Genomic DNA, 6,000 nt, shown 5'->3' with positions numbered 1-6,000 from the left:
CCACTAACAATAAGGGATCAGAATTTACAAATCTGAAGTCAACTTACGTATAGAGGAATTGATTGACATCCGCTGTGAATGGCTGGGTCGATTGGTCAATTCTTCAACTGCGAGTAGAGCATGGAGAAACTGGACAATAGCTGATAAAATCATATCTTATCGGCTATAATCAGTATGCCGATGTTATATGAATATATGATGCATGTCATATATATTGTATATTGATTTTGACATTCAAATGAACACCTTTGATATGCAGTATATGATGCATATCAAAGGTGTTGATCTGAATGTGTCGATCTGTGGAAATAATCCCCAAAGATAACCCTGACCAAGTGTGGAAACAGAAATTGTTAAAAATCTATTCTTCTGCTAACAGTGTTTCATTGAGAATGACCTTGAATTTCATAGTTGAGAATGTATATGTCTGCTTAGAGAAACGCTACGATAAAAAAATCAAACATTTTGTTAATGCAAAATTGATTGGGTGAAGGATACACAAAACACGATCGCGTCGCTCGTCTAACTTGACATGAAAGATTCGTTGAATATGGTAAGATAGCACGGAGCTCTGTTGATATTTATTCTGTGGAGTTGGAGGTTAAAGTTCAACTGCAACCACATTCATACGTTACTTGTATCTCAGCCGAAGAGCAGATAAGCACCCATAATAACAAGCACTTTTCCGTGTCGGCGGTAAGCCGTGTAAAAGTTTCCGATACTTTGTCTTTGCAAAGACAGATTAGAAAACATATTCCCAACTATGCTGTTGTTTAAAAACATCGTCTATATAGTCTGATTTCAATTATGTCGGTTTGTTTTCCGAACCGAAGGTGAGCGGAATTGGCTTATAAAAAAACAGCAACACTCAAGCCGACAGTAAATCACGATATTGCCTTATTATTCCGTGTACAAATTTGCATTCCCATCGCGGTTTCATTCGTATATTAACAACGCAACGCCTCGAGTCTGGCTGAAATCGAAAACATATTTTCATGGTGTATAAAAATGTCGGCGAGTCACATTTTCCGGTCACTCATACAACAGCCTTCGAAATGCAAGGAACCCTGCTCGGTAATGACCGCGGAATTGAGAAAATCTGATGGTTGTGCCGATAACATTCCTCAAGATTGCACGTTCAATATTCTGATACGTGTACTGCATGCAGAATAGAATAATACAGAACTGCACGATGAATGTCAATATGCCACTTCATCGCATCTCTCTCCACTTGACCGTTCTTTCTGTGCACGTTCAATTGACGAATTAGTCTACTAGGCGAGTCCGCGTCTCGGTTTGTCTACTTCTGTGACTAGAGAAGCTCAACGCGGATATGCCAAAAACGATTGGCATGTGGTCGAGGATCGAGGAGTAAGGACGGTTCAGTATTTCGTTCAAGTTCGTCAGATTCTGTTATATATCATAACATATTCATTGTCAGACTTTTCTCCAATTTTCGAGAGGAACTTGAGCGTCATTCTTATGTTACACAAGAGTAACCGTCCGAGGACGATAAACGTTTGTATAATTATGTGTTACGAATGGACAGAGCTTGTGAGTGGATTTTCCGCCCGTTTTGTATGGCGCAAACGATGAGCGTGGGAGACGTAATTAGGCATAAGCAAAAGTACGATGCAACGTTAAACGGAGGTGGTTGGACTTCCAAGCCGCCGCGAGGACTGACCGGACAGTTGCTGTTCGCTGCTCTCAAGAGCAGCAACACGTCCTTCGCCGCTCACTCTTGTATATAATACAGCACTACGGTTTTATAGTTCCACTTAGTTTTCGGATTGTTAATAAGTACAATAAAATGGCTGTGATCTTGTGAAGACCAAAAAAACTCGTTCGTGTATGGTTAAGGGTCTGGAGGCTCCCTATTTTTACTAGCGACTAAGGTAAGGTGTCGTTTTTTATAACGGGTTTCAATCGGCGCAGGGTTTACTGCCTTAAGCCCGGTTTCGTATTTGAGATACGTAGACTCCGATATTTGATGTATACGTCGCGTCGAAATCGACCAGGGCACCCCCTTAAGCTTGAGTTTCTCTCCTCCGGAAGTGATCATTGTATGTACTTTCCATCACTAATGGTTATTGTTTTGTATTCTTGCGAACAAAACAATCGATTGTGTTACGTTGGCAATAGACCAACGCATACCGACTGTAACGGAATAAGGTTGACACTGCTATTTTATTCCATTGAATTTATTGACTGCAATCCAATCGTCGTCAGTGCGTGTTATCAATCGCTTGATCTTTTTACATAGGAAATCAACCCGATTAACATATCTCGGTAAGATAAAACTATAACCGCTGTACAGTGAAACTTCACTTAACGGACACCTTTCAATAACGGACACCTCTTTACAACGGTCAGTCTAAGAATTTCCAGCAACCCGATTAACGCGTTAATGTTGTTTTAAATAATGGACACTTCTCAATAACGGACGATATTTTCAGTCCCGAAGGTGTTCGTAATTACCAAGTTTCACATCATTGGGTGGTATACGTATTCAGAGTATATGAACAGTGTTTTTGTTTTTCCTTTTAAAGTTGTTTTTCCTAGCGTTGCTGAATTTTTGCAGCTTTGCAGTCTACTGATTAGATGATTAAAATCGCTGTTTCCCGGGAAATCATGTTATGTTGGGATTTTTGTTTTCATTTTAATCCAAGGTTTTCAGTGCATTGTGGATCCAAATTAATTATTTGATACTTTGTAGTCGTTAAACATAGCGTGAGACGTGTCGAGAATTATAAGTATTTCGTGCTGCTGCGGTATAATAAAATCATATTATACATAATACACATATGTATCATAAATTGAGTGAGTGCGATTAAAATGTCCAGCGATAGCATAATGAGCATTTAACGGTTTGCCATCAAATAAATTAGCCGTATTCCCAACTTTATTGGATTCTTTTACATCCTTATCCTTGAAACGAATGACATAAGAATTGCGCATTTTTATAATTCACATAATGTTTTGTAATTGGACCACATCTAATTTTTCTCAATTGCCGAAATCGCTTCTTAAAAATCTTCTTATGAAAACGGCACGGTATGACCGTTTAGAAGGCGGCGTGTATTCGGTCTCGTCCGGAAACTATTCACACTTTCGGAACTTTGTACAGATGGTTTTGGACAGGCTCACGCACACCCATCCACTGCTTCAACTTTCCCCTACTTCGCTTTCGTATCACCCGGTATATGGTCCTAAAAAAACACGCCTCCAGGTCTCAGGCACCTGCGGAAGGTGCACCCCAATTATCCAACCATCACTGCTGCATCGGACTGCTTCGGTGGTGCACCGTTATTCTGCACGTGGCATACTTTGGAATTTTTTCCTTCAACAGTATCGTGAATGTTCTATTTTTGTACTCGTAAACTACAATCTATACATCATGTCACACGGTATCGCATATGTTTTTATACGCGAAGTGCTATTTTTATACTGGGATGGTGCGAATAAAGATTAGTTATAACGTTTACTACTGGTGTACGTGACGTGAATTGTGTATATAATAAGGAAGGTAATTCATTTGAGTATTAATCGTTAATTTGAGCTTATCTACTAGTGTTATTAATCGTCGTTTCGTCTTTTTTGTTTAACGAGAGGCGATGCTGACTGCTAGATACCATGGAATTCGGAAATACATTAGTTCGGGAAAATAGTTGAGACGTGACCGAATACCCGTATTTGTAGTGAACATAGATAGTTTGGCCAGAAAAACACGCTTGAAAATTATACATGTATATTCGTATTAGCTGTAGTCTATCAAAATCATAAGCGATAATCGTTTCATAGGTATATGCGTCATCAATGTCGTATAATTTGTCATCATACTCGATTAGGCACATGTGTTTATAATTAGCAAACGCGGTAGGCAGAACCGTTGACGAAGAAATATTTTTCGTCAGTCGAACATTAACTTTCAAGTCTTACAGGGAATAAGAAAACGACGAAAGCCAAGGCGATTCTATTTCAATACTTATACCTATAACTGTCTCTATTATATCGTGATTATACAGTGAATAAATACTTTACCATTACTTCTTAACCGTTTAATTAGATTCTTGAATCAACATCTACGATTTTCCTTTCTTATACGAAAGTGACTGACCTACATTGATTTGAAGTGCAGTGTAGATTATTGCACCGTACGATGCGGACTTTCAATATCGTAGAAGTAGAATTTAAAAATTGCAGTAGTAATCATCCACAAGATAAATCCAAGAGTGCATATTTGCTTGACAATTTCTAAAACCTAAAGTATCAGAGTGAAGTGTTCAACTCGTGATGAATTCTTAAATATGGAGGAAACAAATATTCAAATATTTCTCCTACTTTTCCGCTCTCGGGAACTTGCAGAGAAATGAGTCTATTTTCGATGATAACCAATGAACCTCACGAATGAAATTTGATCTTTATAATATAAATCTTTGTTTACGACTAAAGAAAATCGCTGAAAGTGGGTCTTGGCTACTCTTTGTTTTTACAACTGCGCAATTGCTTATGTGCAACCAATAGGTGGGTATTTGCAATTCAATTAAACTAAACTTGTGTGTCGGAAAATGAATATTGAATTGAATGAACTGAAAGTTGAACAACCGTTGGGAAAGGGTCTATTTTATTTACTATGTTTGTCTTTGCTTTCTCCGGTTGGTTATCTTTCCTTTGCTTCAAAGCTTGTTACAATATTTAACATAATTTATATGCATGAAGTGGCAGTATTGATTTCAATGCAGTTAAGAGCGGGTTGATAACTATATTTAGCATTACATGTCAAAGGTGAACAATAAAATTGTTACATATGTTTCATGAACTTCATATGATGGAAAATCACGTTCGCGAAATAACGCACTGTTTCTCATATTGCGTTAGTATTATACGTAGAATTATACGTCCCATCGATTCGAAGTGTAAACATTTAATTCGGAAGTTTGCACTGCAAATTACCAGGTGGCATTCCTCGCGTAACCGACTCATTCGCCACAGTCGTAAAATCCGGTACTTCGGTCCGAGATATACCAAATTAACGATTTCAAACTATTATTTGTTCCTTGGCTCTTTCAAGTTGGCCTACTTAACGTTGGTTAACAATCAATTCTTGATTTTGTTATTGTGTGTTACGTTCGTAACAATACTGTACAACAAAGTATTTCCCCAATTCAAATCTTTCTCCATTTTCTTCCAACGTTTCGCAATCTTGCATATCTTCTAATACTCGTATATTCAACCACCCTCCATTTTGGAAACTTTCCTTCTATTTCAACCGTCCCTTATACCTGCAAAGCCTCATCCTCGTCCCATTCATTAAAAATGTTTTGGAGTTTCCTTTCCTCGTTAACGCTCTTACGTATTTTTATATGAACCAAAACCTTCCAACCTTTTGTCCTTTCAATAATCAGCGTCAAATACTTCTGCACACTTCATCCACTTTCCATCATTTTCTAAGATAGCACTTCTTAATTTTGAACTTAAAGGGTAGTCGCCGTTAAACCTCATCACTGTACACGCGTTTTTTTGCTCGTAACAAACTGTTGATTATTTCTTATAAGGTTATATACTTATAATCAATAAGTTCGCACGTCACTTCTATCAGACAAAGGAATATTCATTTCTGGCATCATTGTGTGCTTATGAAGCTTTAGTTCAGAAAAATTCGAGGTCACGTGGGTCGTTGCATTCGCAATACGCGGAGCGACATATAAACAAGATGTATTTATATATCCGTCCCACCGACGCATTCGCAAGTGAAAGAAGGAAGAAAACGCGTAGACGCGTAACAAATGTTTGTTCGTATTTTCATTCGTGATTTTCAAGAAACTTGAATTACTTATTTGACATTCAAGAGGTCGAGATTTGCCTACCTTGAAAAATGGTTATATCTTGACCACTTGAATGCCAATGCACAACATGCTTATTTCAAGGTAAATTTTTACCACTTGAATGTTAAATGAGGATAGAAGTTTCTTGAAAATATGGTTATTTCAAAGCAAATCC

Source organism: Neodiprion lecontei, chromosome 3 (assembly GCF_021901455.1).
Source record: "Neodiprion lecontei isolate iyNeoLeco1 chromosome 3, iyNeoLeco1.1, whole genome shotgun sequence".
Lineage (NCBI taxonomy): Eukaryota > Metazoa > Arthropoda > Insecta > Hymenoptera > Diprionidae > Neodiprion > Neodiprion lecontei.
The sequence above is the reverse complement of the archived record's forward strand: the minus strand, read 5'-3'. Positions refer to the sequence as shown.